The sequence below is a fragment of the Scyliorhinus torazame genome, chromosome 1, assembly GCF_047496885.1.
Source record: "Scyliorhinus torazame isolate Kashiwa2021f chromosome 1, sScyTor2.1, whole genome shotgun sequence".
Taxonomy (NCBI): domain Eukaryota; kingdom Metazoa; phylum Chordata; class Chondrichthyes; order Carcharhiniformes; family Scyliorhinidae; genus Scyliorhinus; species Scyliorhinus torazame.
In genome coordinates, this window is record NC_092707.1 from 335696391 (window position 1) to 335721066 (window position 24676).

The 24676-nt window shown below is 46.3% G+C and overlaps 1 protein-coding gene across 1 annotated transcript in view; it reads right to left on the reverse strand.

The window, feature by feature from the left end:
• Positions 1-24676, reverse strand: part of ush2a (Usher syndrome 2A (autosomal recessive, mild)) — a 1730413-nt gene that overhangs the window by 709480 nt on the left and 996257 nt on the right. The window lies entirely within an intron of this gene.

Here is a 24676-nt window from a genome sequence, read left to right on the forward strand (position 1 = left end):
TTTTACTTTAACAAAGCAACCAAAATCAACATAATGCATACATTACCTAATGGGATATTTCAAATACAAAGTTAAGTTTCACTTTAAATAGTTGATACAACAAAGACACACTTGAAGTAATTGCAAGGACTTATTACTTGCGGCACAAATGTGGCACCATTTGCAATCTCAGTCTTTCAAACTTAGCTTCTATTATGTATGATCATTTACTTCCCACTCAATTGTTTCAGTCCTTAAGTTGCATTCAATAGCAGCAGTATTCCATCTGAATTCCCTGGATATGGTTAAAGATGAGGCACACATTTACAGATCCTCTCTAATTTGAATCATGACAGTCCCGAGAGCACAAATTCCCCAGAGACTGTCTTCTGCGATCCTTTAAATAGTCTGATTGGCTCTGGCAACACTGAAACAGCAAGGGTGGGTCTTGTGCAATCCACAAACACCTCACTCTTTCTGTCTTAAGCTCTCTGTCCTTTCCAGATGCGCAACACACACAGTACACTGGCTGGGATTTTCCAGTCCCACAATTTGGAGAGCAGCCAAATGTCTGTTGACTTTGGGCAGAAAATCCTAGCCTTAGTCTCTGCTATATTCTCAGAACCCTGCTTCAACACCAGCCGAAACTGCCAAACAGGATAATGATCCATTTGTGGAGAGCCTTGCTTGTTTGCACTCACACCAATGTGAGAAACTCTGAACTACCATCCACCAGATAGGCTGGAATCCCAATTAGCTTTCTATTCACCTTTTTGCTTCACTATTTTCTGTTTTTGTTTCAGATTCCAGTAATTTGCTTTTAACATTATTCTGTATATTTAGATTAGTAAAAGAAGCTAAAATATTGATCCATCTTTCTCTATCTGATGCTAATTAAATTGTTGTGCACTTCTAGCATTTTCTGTTTTCATTTCAGATTTTCTTCATAGCTCAAACATTGTTACACCCCTGCCAACAACAGAAAGAGCAAGTAATATATTCCTTAAATATGATGATATGTCATAATCACATTTTTGCTGTTATAACAAATTTAGTATTTTCCAAAATTTCCAGGTAAATTGTAAGGCAGCATGCTGAATCTAGCAGAAATTCCAAATTAGTCACAGGACGCCTTCAGTTTTAGGCTTGGAAATTTGGTTATGCTGGCAGTGATGCAGGGCGCAATCACTAAGCAGGTAAGATTAAGGCACAACCAATTTTGGTTTTTGGGCCTCATTCAAATGAGGCTAGAAAATTGTGGAGGTCTGTTGGGCATAACCAGAGAGGTGTCAAGGCAGCAATCTGAAGAGCAGAGAGTCAATCAGGAGGTGGTAAGCAGTGGTTGTTAGTAACCCAGAGTTCTAAGGTAGAGATAAGGAAATTGGTTCCGCATGAGACCCTCCACCTGTAATAATGGTGAGAAATACATTACTATCCAATTTGAGGAACTCGATTTGCACAGCACACATTTATTCTCAGTTAACCTGTATAAAGTTAAACCAGAATCCAAGATATGAAATAATTCTCACATTTCGTCGACAGCAGTGCACATAAGATAATGAGCCTGTCATGCACATTGCAAATTACACAGCTTATATTGTCCAGATAATTGCAAACCTTATGAGAAATTTGTTAAGGCAGAAAAAAAATCATATAATTCCATTTTGATTAATTACCTTCTAATTCGTGTTGTGTGTTTTCCCTTACTACCAGTGCGAAATTTATGAGATCTCACACCTACCCATGTGTTTCTCCACATTCTACCTGAGTTGCAAGAATGCATGAAGTGGCCGGCTGCTTTTGTAGTGAAGGAATTTCTTGACCATCATCTCATGGCAGCAAATCTCAAGATGGACCAGCTGCAAGCTGCACTTGTGCAGAACCATGAGTAATTTTGTCCTGCATCCTTTCAGCTACACGTACAGATGTCAGCAGGGGTAGGCTGAAGGGTATGCATGTGTTGCTATCCTGAGAGACAGCACACATATCTGAGCGCATTCCAGACACATTCCATTACCGGGCACTGACTCTACTAACCACTGAGCCTCAAAGGGATAAAGTGACTAATGGGTCTGAAGTGCTGGCAGAGCTAGATGCATTGGCTGTGCCTAATCTTCCCCTTACATGGCTAGACGAAGAACAGCGAATAGATCAGATGAGCAGCATGTAAGTTTAATGATATAATTAACTGTCAAATTGCAGAAGATGCAGTAAAAAGAATAGCAGAATCCCATGCTGGCACCTCCTGTTGGCTGACATAATTCACTGCCATAAGTATTTGGTTGACTTGGTTCTCAGGAAAGATGTAATGGTAGGGATGGATTATCCGCAGCACTTGGTCTGATCACCATTAAAGATGGCTGGAGCTGACTGGAGGTAAGACAGTACTGACTTCATCCATATTGTTTCTTAGTGCTATTAGTAGACGAGAACTGACAGATTTCAGAGAAACTATTTTGGAAGTCCTTCAGAAAATAGGATCTTCCTTTAGGAAGTGAGGTCCACCTTGCCATTAAAAACAGTATGGGTGAAATTAATTCCGTTTTACTCGTGTGCGGATGCGAGAACAAATCAAGAAGATGTTTGCTGGGCGTCATGCACGGTAAAGGTATGTCACATTCAGAACTTTAAACATGGACTATATTCAGTATAGATTTTTCTGGGACTACATTTTCTTTCAAGAACAGACATTACAAGACTGCTAAAATGGCTGCCGGGGGTGGGTTTTGAATTTTCTGCGTAGACTCAGAACTACCTCAAGTGCTCGTAATGTTCCTAATTGAACGATAGGGTTGGGTACCCCCCCTTGAATGGGGGCTGTATAGCACAGGGCTAAGTCGCTGGCTTTGAAAGCAGACCAAGGCAGGCCAATAGCACGGTTCAATTCCCGTATCAGCCTCCCCGAACAGGCGCCGGAATGTGGCGACTAGGGGCTTTTCACAGGAACTTCATTTGAAGCCTACTTGTGACAATATGCAATTTTCATTTCATATCATGACAAAACCATTTGTGGGATTCACACTTCCTGTTGTTTGTGGATTAACGCAAAACTTCAAATCTCCTAGTCTCCTAGACTTGTGTTCAAGTTTGAAGCTTAACAAAGAGACCTGTAGAGAATCCAATTAATCATATGTAGGTGTGAAAGCCACCATCCATCCTCCATCTTGCAGCAATGGCTTTGAACTTCAAATAATTCTGGTTGGACAATAGAAGTAGTGACTAGGTAGACACACATCACCAAAACTGACACCAGATAACGAATCTTATTACTCCAAGAGCCGGGATAAAACCAGTCAGTCTGCAAACAGCACAGTAAGAAGCAGCAGGAACAGTAAAGACAGCAACATCCTTAACATTGGAGACTGTGACATTGTAAAATATCCAAGTCTGTTCCTTTTTAGGTTCACCAGCACAGAAAACTGACTTCTTTTTAATACTACAATCTACTAACTTTGTAACCTGCTGAAAATCCTCAGGCTGGATTCTTCGCCGGCGGGATGCTCCGTTTTGCCAGCAGCCCGGGGGTTTCCCGACGGCATGGCTGCCCACAATGGAAAACTCCATTGACCAGTCGGCGTAACGGAGCATCCTGCCGGCGGGATGAAACAGAAATGTGGCGCGGCGGAGCGGAGATTCCAGCCCAACGTCTTTGGGAAATCCTGCAACACCTTTGATCTATAACGTCAGATATTAACGTCACCGAGCTACACTTCAAGAGTGGAAATAATTATTTTCTTCACCAGGCTTACACCGAGACATGGCAATCGCATGACTTACAAACTATTCCTTTGTTTATAACTGTACTATTCTCTTTAACTATACTTTCCTCAGGTGTGCATGCGTGTCTGTATGTGAGTGGTGAATAAGTGACCTCAAATTAGATTTTTGGGGTAAAGGAGTGAATCAATAATCCTCTTTACTTAAACCCACAAAAAGCATGCTGCTGGCTATTCGAATATGCCATACACCCAGAGTTCAGGAAACACCCACATCTTCCTTTCAAAAACACACTGATTACAGACAGCAAGAGGAAGGAACAGATGTTTCAATTCTCTCTCATCCCTGTCTGGAACAGAACCAGAAACTGTGCCCATGATCTCAACCAACTGTAGTGAATCAGCAAAACCTGACATTAAAATAATAAACTGGAAGCAAAAGGGAAGAGATCAACAGCTGAAATTGGTTCTTTAAAAAATGGGACTAACTACAGAAACAGGCTTCATATATATTAACACTAGAAAATACCGGGCGGGATTCTCCATTCCTGAGACTAAGTGTTGACGCCGGGGCAGGATTTGTGGATTTCCGTAACAGCAAAACTGGCGCCACACCTGGACCGATTCAGTGACTTCTAAGGGGGTAGCACTGGCACCATGTGGAACACAATCGGTTCCAATGGGAAACGGTGCCGGATTTGCCAGATTCGGGATTGACATTCAGGAGGCTGACAAGCTGCAGCGGCAGATACACACATCACTCCCCACACACACCATCCCAGCCAACAAGATGGCAGCAAGGAGAATGGTCCTGAGATTCACGGACACCAGGCTCACAACCCTCGTGGACACCGTGGAGGAGTGGCGGGCCACCCTGTACCCCGGCCCCGGAAGGAGGCTGCAAGTCACCGGCGTTCGCAAGAGGCCTCCACCAACAGGTCCGGAAGAGCTTGCAGTGTCATAAAAAACTGCACAAACTACTCAGGGCAGCCAGGGTGAGTAGGCAGTACTGTCACCCTGGCACCATCCCACAAACCCATTACCCCATCGCCCCCCAACCCGGCAGGGGTCTGAACCCCCACCCTGCACCACATGCCAGCACCCATACCAGCCGCCATGGCCGGGTGCCCTGGCCACTGAAGCCATCAGCTATCCACCCCCTGGGCTGCATGCATCGGACTGTCTAACACTGTCCGTTTTCTGTGTCCCTGCCCCCCCCTCCCCCAGGTGAAGGCACTCATAACCGCAAGGATGGGGAAAAGACTGGAGGGGGACGGCTGGACCTGTGGCCCTTTACCATGGCAGAGCAGCAGGCCCTGGACGTGGTCGACGGGCCCAAGGAAAGGGACGTTGCCAGGGTGAAGATCGGGCGAGGAAGTGAGATCCCGTTGACTTGCGGTTTTCTGTGCCATGTGCGTCAATGCCCACCCCACAACTACCCTCACCCTCACAGCACTCCCTCACCACCCTCACCCCTACACTACCCTCACCCCACATCCCCACACCACCCTCACACCACCTTCACTCCCAAAACCACACCACCCTCACACCAACCGCAGTAACCCCCCAGCCAGTGGTTTAATCATGCGTGTTGTCTTGTGTCTTGCAGGAGCTGCAGGTGATGGGGCGGATCCTTCTGGCATACCCCGCCCCCAGCCACAGCCAAAGTCAGAACCACGCCCCCCGTGTCCCAAGCAACGATGACGACACTGACACGGAGAGGACCCATATGCCCAAGACCCAGGACACCCCAGAGCTCAAGTATGATGTTGACATCGATTTCCCGTCACAGCTGTCTCCAACACCCTCCACCATCCCTGAGACACTCACCTCGGTTGGGCACTTTGGTGAAGAGGCTCCTGGGACACTATCTGGTGCGCACCACACACATGCAACGGTACCTCAGGTGGAGGTAGGAACCCCAGAGAGGGTGGAAGATCAGAGGGTGGTCCAACCCCAGGGACTAGCTGCCGTCCAGACAGGTCTCGGGCTTCTGGAAACAGCGGTCCCATTGATGATGGTGACGCAGGCACAGAGCCGGGGACTACGTAAGGGGTTGTCAACAAATATCCAGTGGCTGCAGGTGTACTTGGAGGAGTCCAACCACCTGCAAGGGTTGAAGGTGGTGCCAACCATGTGTGCTACCCAGGCCAACACCACATGGGTGGCATCTGCGCTGGAGGCCTTGGTTCGATGATATCGGCCATAGGTCAGGATATCCAAGGCCTGGGGCATTCTGCGAGTGGTGACCGAGGCACAGTATAGGGCTGGCCTGGCACATGCAGCTATGTACCAGAACCACCTTGACATTGCAGCGGCGCTCCAGAGCTTGGCCCAGTCACAATGGGTCCTGGCTGCGGCGTCAACGGCATTGCCCAGCTATAGAGTGACCTGAGCCGTTTCCAGAGGGACCTAGCACAGTCCTAGAGGGAGGTGGCCCAGTCCCTATGCTCCATGGCCTTGAGCATGGAGATCCTAGTCGAGATGATAGAGGGCCTCCCCTCTACAGCATCCAGCAGGGTCTCCAGCACTGCATCTGTGAATCGGGGTGCTGCCATCCTGTTGGCGGGAATGAGTGCGTGTGGGGAGTGGAGTGGTTATATGCAGCTGCAGCTTGTCAGCCTCTTGAGTGACTCCGTTGAATTGGACACCATTTGTCATTGGAATCTCTCAAGTTCCACACGATACTGGTGATATCAGATATTAACAGATCATGAATTGCTCTGGGACCGGTGCCACTTTAATAGTTGTAGACATTTACCGATTCAGTCCCGGAATCAACACTTAGGGCGGGATTCTCTGTTCCCTGACATAGATTGTGTAATCGGCAATCGGGCAGAGAATCCCTTTTGACGCCGAAATCAGGGGAGCCGCCTGTTTGACGTAGGTCTTGTATGCTCTGCCCCTCCGAAATGACATCCTTGCGGCGCCAAGTTGGGGCGAGTTCCCGATGGTGCGGTTCACTCATGGTCTCAGCCGTGCGGGAACCCGGCGTGGCAGCTGCAGACTGTGTCCAGCGCCGCCACAGTTGGGTGGGAGCCATGCTGCTGGCCGGGGGGGCTTCCGCGAGGGCAGGGGGGACTGGTGGGGGATGGCCAGGGGGGCACTATCTGGCAGGTTGGGTCTGTGCACGGCCAGCGCCATGTTTTACGGCGCGTCCGCTGCAGGTCGTTGCCATGCGAATGTGCGGCCATGAACCTGGCCATTCTCAAGCTGTTTATTTTGTGGAGGCCAGGAGTTTTACGTGGGGTGGCTGCCGATTTGTTCCACGTAAACGCCACAGATTCTCCGCACTTAGCCCCAGAATCAGAGAAATTGGCCCTTCATCTCTGAAATGGAAAATCCCGCCCAGGAACGTTTGCTAAAAGACACTCAACCCTTCCTTGAATTTGAAAAAATTAAACAACTTCTATTCAACCTGTGGATGCAGCACTCTAAATTGACTACACTTACCATGGATTAAGAGAGATAATTTAAAAGGACTTCAAACATTGCCTCCCTCACAGCCTTAAGACTCATATGGAAGAGCAGAGGGATTTAACAGCCTTGAATGCTGCAACCCTCACTGATGGTGACAAGCTCACACATAGACATGGGAACATGGGCAAAACCCGTTCGTAATAACCCTCAGAAATGTGGAAAAGACAGAAAAAGAGAAAACCAAGGAAGATGGGGCAGCCATTAAAAAGCACCGAGAAATAAGAGTGCAATAATTCCCCCAAGAGCCAGAAGAGAAGGCACAGGGAGCAGGACTGACTCCTGGAGACCTGCGTGTCCCATGGTAGTAAGGCTGGACACACATTGTCAAACAGCTGGAAGCTCAGGGAGAGGCCTCACAGCTTGTTAGTGATCCATCTATGCAGCTCTGAGAGGGACACCCCTGTTGTTGGCACAGCAAATCAGATTGCGGCCCTACCAGCAGAAACTGACCCCTCTATAAGTACCAACCCATACCTGGTAGAACCGAACAAAATCCCTGAAAGGTCACTGAGTTTTGTCCTCCAAGGAAAAGTGTCTCTATACTTCTCTCAGGAAATGGGCAAGTCTATCATACTGTCCAGGGATACAGAAGCCACTCAATTTGTAACGTGGAAGAAAACCTGACAGCTTCCCCATAGATTTCTGTGATTTCCAAGGTATTAATCAATGGGTTTGGAGGATGATGCATATCCATTCCTTTCTATTGGGTGCACTTACAATGTGACCTAATCTCTGAGCCAATTACTGGTTTACGGGTGGCACAGTAGCACAGTGGTTAGCACTGTTGCTTCACAGCTCCAGGGTCCCAGGTTCGACTCCTGGCTTGGGTCACTGTCTGTGCGGAGTCTGCACATTCTCCCCGTGTCTGCGTGGGTTTCCTTCGGGTGCTCCGGTTTCCTCCCACAGTCCCTTAAGACATGTCGTTAGGTAATTTGGACATTCTGAATTCTCCCTCTGTGTACCCGAACAGGCGCCGGGATGTGGCGACTAGGGGATTTTCACAGTAACTTCGTTGCAGTATTAATGTAAGCCTACTTGTGACAATAAAGATTATTATTATTATTATGAAGGGATTATCCCTAAACTGCCAGTGGCCCGAATTTCCCCAGGCTGTGTTGTGGCCCAATCCCAAACTGGGCAGGCAAATTGAATGAATGAAGAGCCAGTGTCACACTAGAATGTAGTGCCCCCAGGGTACTGAAGGAAATCCTGCAGATTGCCATTCCAATGCCTGAACATGTGGGTGCCCTTAAAATCAAATCTGAATAAGCAGGCACTTTTTTCTAGCCTCACCAGAATTCTGCAAGACACATCAGGTTGTGGGAAAGTCATAAATCCACAATAAACCCTCCCACTCAATCCCACATTGCTGTTTAATCCAGGTGCAATTCTGGACCTTACTGCAGTTTAGGGATAATCCCTACAATCAGATCAGGGATTGAATTTCACCCCTTGTGTGTTCCAGGAGATATGTCCATCCAGCGAGGATGTCAAGGTACATGTATTAACATTTTATTTAATTTCAAAACGTTGGTTTACAATGCATGCTTACTGCACATCACTCTAAGTTTGGTGCACCAGCACAGAGGGAAAACAAAATGCAATAACATCTTTGGCAACAGTTTGGAAGCTAAATTGGCCTCTCTAACACTTATTTTTTAGGTGGTCACTAACACTGGAAAATGGTCTCTGTAATGCATGTGCATGTTCTGCTTTGACTTATTTGGTCTTCAATAAGAGTTACAGTATTTGGTGTGTTATCAGTTTTGACTTCCAACATCTGGGCCGGGATTCTCCGGTATCCGGCGGGCGGGCCGTATCGGAGCCAAAGAGTGACGTGAACCACTCCGGCGTCGGGCCGCCCGGAAGGTGCGGATGATTCGGGGGCTAGGCCGGCGCTGGAGTGATTGGCGCCATACCAACCGGCGCCGAAGGGCCTCCACCGGCTGGTGCGAAGTTTGCGCATTCGCAGGAGCGCCAGCATGTTCCCAGAATCGCTGGTGTGATTCCTGCGCGTGCGCAGGGGGTTTCCTCTCTGCGCCGGCCATGGCGGAGCTTTACACAGGCCAGCGCAGAGGGAAAGAGTGCCCCCATGGCACAGGCCCGCCCGCAGATCGGTGGGCCCCAATTGCAGGCCAGGCCACCGTGGGGCCCCCCCCGGGGCCGGATCCGCCCGCGCCCCCCGAGGTCTCCGCTGGCCGTGCTCAGAGCCAGGTCCCACCGGTACAGACCTGGTCTAATCCACGCCGGCGGGACTGGCCGAAAACAGGCAGCTGCTCAGGCCACTGGGGCCCAGAGATTCGCCGGGAGGGCCACAGCCAACGGCCACCGACCGGCATGGCGCGATCCCCGACCCCGTCAAAAAACCTGCACCGGAGAATTCGGCAACCGGCGTCGGAGCGGCGGGGCGGGTTCACGCCCCCCCCCCCCCCCCCCCCCTGGGAATTGTCCGACCCGGCGGGTGGAGTCGGAGAATCCCACCCGTGGTCTTCTTCTCTCATTGTTTTTATACCACTTTTGGTACATGGATAGCTGTGGATGCACTTACCAAAGGGTCACCGCTGTAAAAATAATGTGACATTGTACCGTTGTATCCAGCCAGTCAATACAAGTCTTGATAAAGATATTGATGGATTTGCCAGGTATCTGGACATTTTTGTTCAACTTGTTTCTTTCAATTATCTTGCTACTCCATAATTTAAAATAATTATCAAAGGCCTTTAAGATCCCTTTCAATTTGTTGGATTTTTCATTACTGCCTTGTCTTGCTACAGCAACATCACCAATTGCTCCAACAAAGTACAATAATGTATTGACTTGTTCCGTGTCTGGTTTGTTGTTTAATCTGGGTGCAATTCTGAACCTTAAAAATCGCTTTTGCCGACGACTTCCGGTGGCGGCTATGGAGGAGTAAGTCGCACATTTGGTGGCTCTCGATCCGGTCGGACTTTTGGACCCTTTTCCCCGGCGTTTTTGTACTTTTGAGTGCTTGGTCGGAAGGCATAAACACTCAGGTGCTGACTCCAGGCACAGGTGTATAGAATTAAGAAGCAGAAAGAATTGCAAACAGTTGAAGAAGTGGGCAAACAAGGGCAGTGTGGAAGCTGCAGCTGAGGACAATATGGCCGATGTCCGGACCCCGGTGCAGGCAGCTCAGCCAACAACGGAGCATCTGTTGAAGGTAATCCAAGAGGGCTTTACTGCTTTGAAGCGGGACAGCTTAGACCCGATTCAGAAGTCTATCGAGCGCCTTGAGCAGAGGCTGGATGCCCAGGATCGTCCGATCCAGAAGCTGGAAAAGGCACTGGAGGAGCAGGAGGATCACCAAACGGTGGTGGAGGCAGAGGTGGAGAGGCTGAAGGCCCAGCAAAAAAGGCTCCTGGAAAAGGTGGAGGACCTAGAAAATAGGTCTCGTCGGCAGAATTTGAGAATCGTTGGTCTCCCGGAGGCGGCTGAGGGATAGTATACCGCAGCAAATGTGGCGGGCATGTTCCAGAAGCTGTTGGGAGATGATGTTTTTCCGCGCCCGGTGGAGGTGGACAGGGCGCACAGGGTGCTGGCGAGGTAGCCGCGAGCGGGAGGCCCCCCCCCCCGAGCGATGGTGGTCCGGTTTCACAGGTTCCTGGAGAAGGAGTGGGTGCTACAGTGGGCCAAGTGCACGCGGAGCTGCCTATGGAATAACAGTGTCTTGCGCATCTACCAGGACCTGAGCGTGGAGGTGGCCAGAAGAAGGGCAGGCTACAGGCAAGTCAAAGAGATTCTGTTTAAGAAGCAGGTGAAGTTTGGGCTGCTGTATCCGGCGCGCCTGTGGATCACACACGAGGGACGGCACCATTACTTTGAGGAGCCCGAGGATGCGGTGGACTTCGCCAAGAGAGAAGGGCTGGTGCCGAACTGAGGACTTCTTGGACTTGGGTTAATAAGACACTGAGCGATGTTTACACATTTTTCTGGTGCTGTGTTTTTCTTTTTTTTCTTCCTGGTTTTTCTGTTTCCCTCCTGTACTTGAGTTTTTGTTGGGATAAAAGAGGGAGGTTAAGGTATGTGGTGCTGGGGGCTTTTTGTGTTCGGGTCGGGGGGGTTGGAAGTGCCTGTTACTTATTCTGTTTTATTTGATTTGCACTAGCATTGGGGCTTTCTTTGTCTCTCGTTTTGTTTGTTTCTTTTCAGAGTAATTGCTCGAGGATGGCTGGTTTGGGGAAGTGGTGTCGATGGGCGGGGGTGGTGTGGGTCAGAGGGAACAATAGGTGGGAGACCTGTTGGCGCCGGAGTTGAGAGTCACCAGGCTAGCTGGGTGAGCTGGTCCACGGAAGCCAGGTGGGGAGTGTGTATTTAGTTAATTTATGGCAGGGGTTAGGTTACAGGGTGTTGTTGCTAGGGTGGGGGAGGGGGATAGTTGTTCTGCTGACGAGGGAGGGACTTATATGTGGGATCATGGAGGAGGTCGGAGGTGGGGGCTGCCAGGAGGTGGGCCAGGGGAAGAGCGACACAGGGGCTGGGGGCGGCCCCAAGAAAGGGGATGGCTGATCGGCGGGGGCACGGTGCCCCTAAACCAGGCTGATCACCTGGAATGTTAGAGGGTTAAATGGGACGGTACAGAGGGCGCGTGTGTTCGCGCATCTGAGGGCACTGAAAGCGGACGTGATAATGCTTCAGGAGACTCACCTGAAAGAAGCTGACCAGGTCAGATTGAGGAAGGGCTGGATTAGCCAGGTCTTCCACTCGGGGCTGGACACTAAAACCAGCGGGGTCACGATTTTGGTCAACAAACGGGTGCAATTTGAGGCGGGCAGCACAATCTCGGATGGGGGAGGCAGATTTGTCATGGTGAGTGGCAAGCTCGAGGGTATGAGGGCAGTTTTGGTCAATGTATACGCCCCAAATTGGGACGATGTGGATTTTATAAAGAGACTGCTGGGGAAGATACCTGACCTGGACTCGCACAGGCTGATCATGGGAGAGGATTTTAACACAGTCCTTGACCCCGGCCTAGACCGATCGTGTCCAAGAACGGGTAAGATGCAAGCAATGGCGAAATAACTGAGGGGGTTCATGGAGCAAATGGATCATGGATCCATGGAGGGCTAGTCGGTTGACGGGGAGGAGTTTTCGTTCTATTCACATGTCCATAAGGTGTATTCCCGAATTGATATTTTCATCATGAACAGGGATTTATTAGCGGGGCTGATGGATGTAGAATATTCGGTGAGCGCTATTTCGGACCATGCCCCGCACTGGGTTGATCTGCAGGTCTGCAAGGAAAGTTTTTAGCGCCCTCAATGAAGGCTGGAGGTCGGTTTGTTGGTGGTTGAGGCGGTGTGTGAGAGGGTGAGGAAATGTATGCAAAACTACCTGCAGGTCAATGACACAGGGGAAGTCTCAGCGGCGGTGCCCTGGGAAGCGCTGAAGGCGGTGGTGAGAGGGGAGCTAATTTCAATCAGGGCACATAGGGACAGGACGGACAGGGCAGAAATAGACCGACTGGTAAGGGAGATCATACAGATAGGCAGGAGATATGCGGAGATTCCGAGTGCAGAGCTATTAAGGGAACGACGAAGGCTACAGACTGAGTTTGGGATGCTGTCCACAGGCAAGGCTGTGGAGCAGCATCGGAAGGCGAGGGGTGCGATTTACGAGCACGGGGAGAAAGCCAGTAGAATGCTGGCACAGCAACCGAGGAAGAGGGAAGCGGCCAGGGAAATAGAGAAGGTAGTCGACGGGGGGGGGGGGGTGGGGACGACGACTTGGTAGGGGATTCGGCGGGGCTGAACAAGATGTTCAGGGACTTCTATAACAAGCTTTACTCCTCTGAACCCCCCCACCCGGGGCGGGAGGGGATGAGACGCCTTCTGGATGAACTGACCTTCCCAAAAGTGGGCAGGGGATTGGTAGACGGGTTGGGGGCCCGAATCAGGACTGAAGAAATATTGATGGGCTTGAGGGCCATGCAATCGGGTGAAGCCCCGGGGCCGGATGAGTATCCGGTGAGTTTTACAAAAAGTTCTCCGAGATGGTGGGCCGGGGCAGCTAGGGTTTTTAATGAGGCAAGAGACAGAGGGGTGTTACCCCCGATGAGGTCACAGGACACCATCTCCCTGATATTGAAATGGGACAAAGACCCGGAGGCATGTGGGTCCTATAGGCCGATCTCTTTGCTCAACGTAGATGCTAATATTCTGGCCAAGCTCTTGGCGGCTAGGATTGAGGACTGTGTGCCAGACGCCATTATGGAAGATCAAACCGGGTTCGTCAAGGGCAGGCAGCTGATGGCCAACCTAAGAAGGCTGCTGAATGTGATTATGATACCCCCGGAGTGTAAGGAGGTAGAGGTAGTTGTGGCAATGGATGCTGAGAAGGCTTTCGACCGGGTTGAGTGGGACTATTTATGGGAGGTGCTGGGACGTTTTGGGTTCGGGGAGGGCTTTGTCGACTGGGCCGGACTGTTGTACCAGGCTCCAGAGGCGAGTGTGAGGACGAACAGGACGACATCTGACTATTTCAGACTGTACCGTGGGACAAGGCAGGGGTGTCCCCTCTCCCCACTGTTGTTTGCGTTAGCAATAGAGCCGCTGGCAATTGCCCTAAGTGCTTCTAGAGGCTGGAAGGGGCTGGAACGGGGGGGGGGGGGGGGGGGGGGGGGGGGGGGGGATTCGGCTGGTTCTCGGGGTACAAACTGAACATGGCAAAGAGTGAGTTGATTGTAGTCCAGGCAAGGGGCCAGGAGGGTAGGTTGAGGGGCTGCCGTTCAGGTTAGTGGAGGACAATTTTAGATACTTAGGGATACTGGTGGCACGGGACTGGGGCCATCTGTACAAGTTGAACTTGTCTCGGTTGGTGGAGCAAATGAGGGCTGAGTTCCGGAGGTGGGATGTGCTCCCACTGACACTCAAGGGGAGAGTGCAGACGGTTAAAATGACGATCCGCCCGAGATTCCTGTTCGTTTTCCAGTGTCTCCCCATTTTCATTCCGCGGTCTTTTTTCAAGAAGGTTAATAAAATGATTATGGGATTTTTGTGGGCGGGTGAAGAGGGTGATGCTCGAGAGGAACTGAGGGGAAGGGGGGCTGGCGCTGCCAAACTTTAGTAATTACTACTGGGCGGCCAACATAGATATGATAATGAAGTGGATGGTGGGTGCGGGGTCGGTTTGGGGGCGGATGGAGGCCGCTTCTTGCAGGGGGGCCAGTTTGGCAGCCTTGGTTACGGCACCCCTGCCGCTTCCACCGGTACGGTACTCCACCAGCCCCATAGTGGTGGGGACTTTGCAGATATGGGGCCAATGGAGAAGGCACGTGGGTGGAATGGGAGCATCGGTTTGGTCCCCAATTTGCGGTAATCACCGGTTTGCCCCGGGGAATATGGACGGTGGGTCCCGGCATGGCGGAGGGCTGGGATTGAGAGGATGGGGGATTTCTTCTTGGAAGGGAGCTTCCCGAGCATGAGGGCGTTAAAGGAGAAATTTGGGCTGGCGAGAGGGAATGAGTTCAGGTACTGCAGGTGCGGGTCTTTCTACGCAGACAGATTCCGTCCTTCCCATGCCTGCCACTCAGGGGGATCCAGGACAGGGTAGTGTCCAGTGGATGGGTGGGGAAAGGGAGAGTCTCGGATATATATAAAGAATTTATGGGAGCGGAGGAGTCACAGACCGAGGAGCTGAAACTTAAGTGGGAAGAGGAGCTCGGAGGTGAGATAGAAGAGGGCTTATGGGCGGAGGCGTTGAGCAGGGTGAACGCGACCGCAACATGCGCCAGGCTCAGCCTGATTCAATTTAAGTTCGTCCACAGGGCCCACATGACAGCGGCCCGGATGAGTACATTTTTCTGATTGGAGAACAGGTGCACCAGATGTTCGGGAGGGCCGGTGAACCATGTCCACATGTTTTGGGCATGTCCAAATCTCAGGGGGTACTGGCAGGGCTTCGCGGATGTTATGTCCCGGGTACTGAAAACAGGCGTGGTGATGAGTCCAGAGGTGACTATTTTTGGGGTTTCGGAGGACCCGGGAGATCAGGGGGAGAGAAAGGCTGACGTTTTGGCCTTTGCTTTTCTGATAGCCCGACGACGAATTCTGTTGGCATGGACGGACTCAAAATCTCTGAAGTTGGAGGCCTGGCTATCAGATATGGTGAGCTTTCTCGGTCTGGAGAAGATTAAGTTCGCTTTGAGAGGGTCACTGTATGGGTTCGCCCACAGGTGGCAACCATATATCGACTTCTTCGCGGAAAATTAGTCGTCAGCAGGGGGAGGGAGGGGGGCTAGGGTAATGTAGGTTAGGGGGTAGTTAGGCTGGTCCTTGTGGGAGGGGAGCTGGGTTTCTTGCACTATAACAATTGTTTTTTGCACACTGTTTTATATTATTGTTGTTTATTGTGCCAAAATGTCTCAATAAAATTGTTTTTCAAAAAAAAAAAAATCGCTTTTGCCATACTACCCAATTCTGTATCTGATCTGTTCCTTCCAAGTGTATATATCGGCCTGACAAGATACATTTTGTATCTGTAGCTGTTTTAAGCTCTTCGGAGCCATGATGCAGTAATAGAGTTTTCCCATGCTGGTCAGACTTTCACTGATACCCACTGTGGTCGCTGACCCTCTTCAGTCGTCATTCCTCAACTTTACAGAATTTTATAACTAAGTCCAATCACTGCCTTCTTCTCACTGGGGAACCTTACTGAAGCAGCCAAATTTATTTTTCAATTGCTGCCACGTGGTTGCCACGTGTGTAGAATCATAGAATCCCTACAGTGCAGAAGGAGGCCATTCGGCTCATTGGGTCTGCATCAACCCTCTGAAAGACCACCCCACCTAGGTCCACTCCCCCACCCCATTCCCGTAACATCGCTCAATCTTTGGATACTAAGGGGTAATTAAGCCTGGCCACTCCACCTAACCTGCACATCTTTGGACTGTGGGAGGAAACCGGAGCATCCGGAGGAAACCCACGCCGACATGGAGAAAACGTACAAACTCCACACAGTCACCCAAGGCCAAAATTGAACCCGGGTTCACTGGCTCTGTGAAGTAGCAGTGCTAACCACGGTGCCACCATGCTGCCCACGTAATTGCACCAACCTCGGATCCGGACTTGGGGGTGTATTGAAACCCACACTCGCTGAAATTGAATTTTTCCCAATGTTGCCAGCTTACTGCACCACTCAAGGTTGAAGATTTTAAGCCTTTTTCCAGGTTTGCTCAACTTCCTCAATCATCGCCATGTTCTTTAACTCTGCTGCTGGATCGGGATTTTCATGGACCAGCTCGTGCTCTGGGGTCGCCCTTAGCAAACTGAACAGTTGGGTTTTTTACTCTGCCTTTAGCCTCCACATCTTCAATGGAGCTCTTTTGGCGAAATTCAACTGTCTTGAGTTTTGGCGCCTTATATCAGATCAGACCTGCAGACTTTTTAAAGTACGTTTTCGGAGATTTCGGGGTCCTCCATTGCTGCACCAAATTATATGTTGGTTGTGAATGTTTAAGGAACAGTTATGGAGACATACATATGTCCGAACAATAATTGTTTACTGTATGAAGATAACTATTTGAAGATGTACAAGACTATAGGCACTGGTCAATCTAAGCCATGAGTTTGCTCTTTCTAGATTCCTAGTCATGTTACTCTTTCTTACATTGTCATGCAGCCAGCACTGTTTCTCCAGTTTCACACATTAATCCTTTCAGCCACAAACACCCTAGAATCACTTGGCAAATAACTCTCATCACCTCTTACAGTTCAAATGCACCTCTCCCTCAGGAGGGGCAGGCTGTTGTTGAGAGGGGATTCTGACTTTGAGGCATTCAGTTATAACCTAACAGGTGGTAGCTTTGTACCATTGGCCCTTTAGCCAAGCAAATGAATCAACGTATGGTTCCTCTCATGTTGAGCAGAGTTACGAATGCAAAAACACGATATCAGAAAGGTAACGTCAACCTGTCTTGCGATGGTTTTAAGGGGAGTTTTAAATAGTGCTCTCCAGCCTTGGTACTGAGCTTTCCTGATGATGCGTGCAGCCAATGAACAGGGCACACAGAGTACGTTGCATGCAGAAATGATTCAAAACAGCTGGCAGCACAAGCTTCACATACTGCCAGCAACCCACTGAATGGGCACCGGGTAATTCCATGCGACAATCTTTATTTTTGAAGATTAGCCAATTTAACCACTTCTATGTTTTAAATGGAAACACGTGCTAATGTTGTTCCACAAAACTGAGATGTTCCACATCCAAGTGTTGACGGTCTGGTCAATTAAAAGATGCAAGCAACAAGCAGCAATTTACACCCACATCCTGTGAAACCCGAGAGCTGCATTTATATTCTCATAGATGGCATTTAATGGCTTCAGAGGCACATGTATCTCTTTGTCTTCTTTTCAAAAAAATGTGTTATTATTTGCGGAGGAGCATTGCAAATAACAAGAGCCTGTACGTGCAGACAGGTGAGGAGTCATCAAATACTTATGAGCATATAGCAATGGAGATTCTGGGCACAAAGCTTTTAGAGGGGTAGCTGACAGTCTCACAAATATGGTCATCTGAATGCAGTCATTTGTGCCCCACGTCCTGGGAACACTGCCACAGGGTAGAGGTTACTGATGGCTGTTTCATGAAACTTAGAACATAATTTTCTGATATGTCCTGGCACTGGCATGGCCTTGCATGCAGTGGATGCCTCATAAACAAATTATAGGTACTTCCCAAAAATGTCAATTCATTAATTTCCATGGACAGAAAATCATGGGCAGCACAGTACAATTTCATGATGAACCATCTGCAGTGTGGCAGTATTGAGGCAAATGAAAATGTTGATAAACATTGTTCGAAGTTTCCACACACATGTGTCTTTGGACATATTAAGATGAGAGCCTGGCTTTTTATAGATGGGTAATGGTTGTTTCAAAGAGCAAACAATCTGTTTAACATGTCTTCTTTCTTCTTCCTCTTCTTCTCTGAGAACCTACAAATAGAGCAGCATGGCCATTGGAATGCCCATAGGCATTCATAAGTTCATATCTTAACATTATCCACTGGAAAAGATGATAGATCTAGATGGTGGATGATGTTTTAAAAGTGCTTTACCCAGTAACAGCAATATGGCAAAAGATTACTGATCTGAAAACAGAAACATTAAAAATGGCAGGTGGTTGAACATGCTCTGGCTACTATCTCAGTAACTACACTGGGATTGTCATCAACAGTGACACCCAGCATTGTTCAGGCTGGAGATGTAGAGTTAGTGGAGGTCATTTCATTTAAATATACAGAGCAGACACCCATGCCAATTACATGTCTACATGCTCAGGGACCCTACACAATGCCACATTACTATCCAGATCGGTGGCAGCTGAGAAGCAATGCTTAATTTTCATCCACATGCAATTCTCTTTGCGAAATCAATTTTACATGTTTAGATCATATGGTCCAAAACATTTTCAAGGCCGAGCCTTCCAAAGAGACCTCTGTATCTACTATGGTTTACTGGCCTTTAAAGAAGTACCAATCTCTCCTATGGTAATGAGGACTCCCCACATTGGGAGCCTGCCAGAATAGCCAAGCATTTAAAAAATGTTGTATGGCTAGAAGCCAGGGTGGACCGAAAGGGAAGAGGTCCCCCTTGGAGCTTACATTTTACTTCGCATGTAACTAGTGCATGAAGCACTTCAAGCTGCCATTATGGAAAACTATATACACTGGTTTCTTCATTACCGTTCCAGTATCCCTGTGCTACTGATACCAAAGACAGCATTGGTGGTCCCGCAGAGCTCAGTAAAGCTGAAGCAAACTTTAATATACCAATACTCAATAATTGCCTGTGACCCATCAGGGAAAGAGACATTTTCTAATCCTAAGTAAACACTGACTTATTTGGTTAAACATGCATTATGCTGTCAAACAGGAACTCTTTAAACGACAACTAAATAGAAAAATTGCCTGGTTTTAGTTTGGATACAAAAAATAATTTGTTTCAAAATACTGAAATCAGCTATTGCACAAAGGTAATAAATTGTTACAACAACCTGAAATATGATCTAACAAATTGCACATTTGTGAATGTCCTGGACTTTTAAAAGTAACAAAAGCAATCTAATCACTCTTGCATAATGTCAAATTGAAATATGTCTTCCATTTTACTGAATAACCAGAAGTTTCCAAAATCTAATGTGGCCAAGGGTATGAAGCCATTTTGAGGTATATTTGAAATGAAGTCTATACAAAGTAAAGCTCGCGAGGTCTTCCTTCATACAACTTTTGAACCTCAGTCTTAATCCTTGTAACGATAGCAGTGATTGAAGGGGCTAGAACAAAGAAAGGCTATGAAATGTGCTCCAGAGTTAATGATTGAAGCAGCTCTGCCAAGTTTAAAAATGCATTGTCTAGGTGGTTGAAGGAACAGGGATTAAAGAGAACAGGAGGGGCATAACAAATTAGGACAGTTGCTTGTGTGGGGTGAATGAATTGGTTGGGCTGAATGGCCTATTCGGCCTTCTCCTGCATTATGATTTCAATGTGTCATTGGCAAGTAATGGCAGTTAGCAAGAATTTAGGAGGGATTGTTCAGGAACAAATCAAAAGGGGAATAGTTGAATGTTACTGTGCAGATCTGGCATGAGAATCTGTAATAAAAAAAAGGACTGATTAGACCACTTGCACTCCTATTGATTTCAACTTGGAAAAGCTGACCCAAGAACAATCAAAGCATGTTATAAAGCTAATTTATATGAATGCAATAAATTGTTTTGTTCAATGTAATGAATTGGCATAGTTTAACCCCTGCATTAACGGCACTCTTGTATTTTATTTATTTTCCTAGAATGCTGTAGCAGGCCAGAGCAAATCATGCACAAAAAAGTCCATGTTGTCAAATGTTATTGCACTATAAAATACAATGTTTCAGTGCAAATGATTCTGTAAACCTACTGGAATAAGTTATTTGACATGGAATGTATTTGGGGGCTTTTATTGCTGGAGGTCTATGTGTTTTTTCAAATGATGGCAATGCAAAGTGTTGTGTGGAATCACTCAATGTAAAAACAACCCAAATTCGTTAATGGCCATTCACCGAGTGCATAAGGGTTCATGCAAAAATAAAGGGCTGAATCAGAAATAATTAATGACAACATTTGTATAATGTATTCAAGGAATACTTTTACCTCACAGCGTCTATATAAATAAAAAGAAACAGTCATCCTGTTATTATGTTATAAACAGCAAAACATTACCAAACATCAAGGCATTTGCAATGCCAATGTCTTAAATGAAAACAAAACGCTTTCTTTATTTCCACTATCAGATAAATGAATGGTTTTCGATGCTGAAGAATATATAATGGTTAAAAAGTCACTTTTTTCCTCAAGCTCTACATAAATCACAGAAGTAGTCAATATTTAATAATGCTTGCCTTGGTCTGGAGTCCCTTGATCACCCCTGTCATGTGTAATAGCTCCCTCTCCGATATCTTTGACATAAAAGCCCAGCTTTACTGCAATACTAACATGTAGAGGGTCATTACAGATCGACATTTACCTTAATCTGTGACTGCCAACCATGAACCGATAAATTCCAGCCGATTCCACTGGGAGAAATCAGTAAACTTCTCAGTGGAAAGAAGTGAAAGAAAATTCTGTAGAGAACAGAATCCATTTTCTACAAGCACTGCTCTATAAATGGGTTCTGACTTCTGAAAGTTCTTTTGCTGCTCAGCTTATAATATTTAATACTATTTTGATGATGTGAGGGACGTTCTGGCAATTGAAGATGACATGAATTACAGTCAAGCAAAAAATTTGCTGCACAAAAACAATGCAAGATTAAACACAAGAGTACATGGCTGTTGCATTATTCACCTTGCTACCTTGGCTGAATCTGCTGTTCTGTCATGGGCTCGACCGAAATGTTGCTACTTTTTAAATTGATCATCACTCGCACACCTCATAATCTTACAAGTGCCTCATAACATAATATTTCAAAGTGTACAATATAAGTAAGAGGGATATGCCAGCCTTTATATAGGGTCAGTTCAGTCTGCCAACAAATAAAAATTAGAATCAGGAATGTTTACGCTGCCCCTTTATAGGTATCAAAATTGGGACATTTCACTTTTTAAAGATGCATTTTCTCAGCATGTTTTGCAGTTGAATTGCTGACCTCGCAATTCTGTGAAAGTATCTGAAAATAAACTGATTTTCTTGAAAAAAAATCAAATCACTAAAAGCAATAATGATAATGATGTGAAATTTTGATTCTGTGGAGGTATCAGCTTGGGGAGCAGTAGTTGTGAGTTCCAGCCCTACTTTATTCCCTGGACAGTGTGTGGTAAAGGGAGCAGATGCAATCTTTGTCATTGTATTTGAATATAGCAAAGACAAAGGATAGCAGGGAGTCGTCTGAGGAGAACAGGAGACTTAAAAACAAAACACTTGGTTAATTTGTTTTATCATTCTCTATTCAATTGTCCCCAATGCATATACAATTCCCTTGTTAGAAGACAAGAGAATGACCTGGCAAATCTTGCCCCTCCTCGAGACAGACAGTAAAAGCCTGGTAGCAGCTTCTGTGAGGAACTGTTCAGTCTTCACTCTGTGCCTATCTGATGGAATGGCAGAATATTGCTATAAATCCACCTTTTACCAGTCTGCTTGCACTCCTCCAGTTCCTTTTAATTTTACAAGAAATTTGGACAAGTTAAAGATGCCAAACGGACTTAGATAAATGTTTAACAATATTTCTTACTGCTACATCGCTAAAACTGTCACAACATATAGGACAATTAGTAGTATTTAGATAGGCAAGGTGAATCTTCCAAGGAGTTAATTGAAAATTATTATGATGCTGGATGCATTGCCTTTTATGTAATCCTCAGGGGAATAGTGCATTAGGTTAGAATACTGTTGTTTGACTTCTAAAATCTGGAAAAATAGGAAGGAAGTCTCCTTTTTAAAGACTTTTTAAAGGTACTAATTGAAATGAGTGTCAGGCACATCAATCTGGCTCCCAGCAGACATAAATCCACAGCACAAAACTACCTATGATTTGGTGCTAATTAGACAATTTCACTCAGAGAGCTTATAAAGAGAGTAATGTGGGAACCTGAAATGTCACACTGGTAGAGAAGAATACATCAAATTACCTACTACAATTAAAGAGATGCACCAGCTTTTTTGTAAAGGTCAATTGTGAGAAAGACTCTTCTCAATAACAGTTAAGGCACAATTCTGTGCCTTTGTAGCTGGAGCACTGTACTATCTGTAGCCAAAATGACCGTGATGAATGTATGAATGTGTATTGTCAACTTGGCTCATTTGGTAGTGCTTTTTGCCTTTGAGTTGGAAAATTACGGTTCAAATCCACTCCAGGACTTGGGTGCACAGGCAATTTAGTTCTGGGGGAATAATACATCGCAGAAGCATAAGGAGGGCATTTAAGCATTGAAAACAGTGCAGAAAGAGCCACACAATTAAGCTCTTATGTTAGGAGCTCTGAGTTATTGGGCATTTCAGACTTTCATGGAGACATATGAGAGATGATAAAACAGTAAATAGTGTGGAAAAAGTTAATTAGAAAATTACTTTAACTTAAATTATGCAATTCGGACATGGCGCCACAGTTCAAAACTCATAAAAACAGATCTAAATTTTATTTGATTTCAGAATGTTCTGCACACAAACAGTGATCAACAGTGTGGATAGATTACTAAATAGAGCAGTAGAGACAGCAACCTTGGAATAATTAAAGATGCAATTGGATATTGCACAGGGGAGACTTCACAGCCACTTTGGACAGATATGCCAGATATGGACCAGCTAGCTTTCCTTCCTTTCTGATCTTATCATGTTGTGTAACTGGAGGACATTTAGGTAAATTATTGGAGAATTGTTTTAAAATCGATATAAAGAAGGCCTTAACTCACAGGAGCAAACTGAGGTGAAGTGATAGGCATTGAAATAAATGATGTCAAAGAAGAGTTAGCATACTGGAGGAATGAGGGTAAGTGGCTTCTCCTTTGCTACGACTTTCTTACGGTATGTTTAAATACTGTAAATTTGGAACTGCATTTGTGGAGTCACCTTGTGGGTTATATTATTGTTGGAATATATTCACAAAATAAACTCCTGATTGGGATTCCTACATTGTTTATTACAGAATAAATCAAACAATCCCCATAACCCAAAAAAGATGTGCAGAGAAGGCGGATTGGCCATGCTAAATTGCCCCTTAATTGGAAAAAAATAATTGGGTACTCTAAATTTACATTAAAAAATAGAATAAATCAAACAGTATAAATCTAGAAATAGCTATTAGTTCGCTAATGACGGATTCCTAAATAATGTTCTTGAGTTTTTTGAGGATTAAAAATTGTGACTCAACATATTATGCTGGTTTCAGTAGGTGTACTAAACAAGGGTGTGGTGGGGCTGTCCAGGGAAGCATTTGTTATTCCTGAAGAACATGTACTTATGGAAAATTAAACTGAAATGGCCCTCTTACCCAGGGAGTTTGGGAGGAGCTACTTGAGTGCAGATGTTGCATCTATCGCACTACTAGTTCCATGCAAATTACGTGTCTTCAGTGGGTCTAGCATTGGAAGACATCATCCCAATGTAGTTCCTGGGTTAATTCCCAGCAGGTTTACAGGGCGTATTGCATCCTTTTCATTTCACCAGCATTGTGCCCGAAGACAAAGTAAAAGCAATAAAGTTCCCAAATCCCCTGGCCATTCTCATAGCCTTTATCTGTCACAAAATCCTTGACCACTCTCATTGACAGAAATGCACAGCAACACGGAAATACCAACATAATTGTCAAATCCATGTTTTCCAGTCAAATCATCAACAGATGTGTTGATACTTTAAATGTTGTATTGATTGTTTTATTCAACCAAGCGTAACTTCAAAAATAAAGGTTATCATCTAGCAAGCTAACCTATAAAATTCTGTAAAGCAATTTTGAGTTACTTTATAACCATTACTTTTTCTGTGTGTTGAAATTGAAGATGATACTGCAGTCATTTTGATCTTTATCAGATTACATACTCAGCTTCAAAAGGAAAGAAGCGTCTCATCTTGAGAACTTGTCCATAAAACTTGGCAAAGGTCGTTGTAGGTATTCTGGAATTGTTTATGCCTCTGCTTTGTTTTGTCCAATTTAAAGATGATACTCTCAACCTCATTTTTATCATATAAAATCCAACTCTCAAGTTGGCCCAGAATCTCCTGGTATGATACAATCTGTGACATACATAACAGGCAGACTATGTTGTTTCTTGATCCAATCTAACCATTACAAACTTACCCAAAATTGGCTAATAATTTGAATATACTACAGTGAGCATAATCATAAATCACAGACCTCCGAAGTGGTGCAGTTAATATGTTTTCCCTGACCATTAATTAAGTGGATGGCCGAAGTCGTGGAATTCAAAATTTCAAATCCTTTTGTTCTGCTGAACTTGCCCATTTACAGAAATTTTGTCTGAGTTCTGGTCACATTCAGCAGTTAGATTCAGTTTT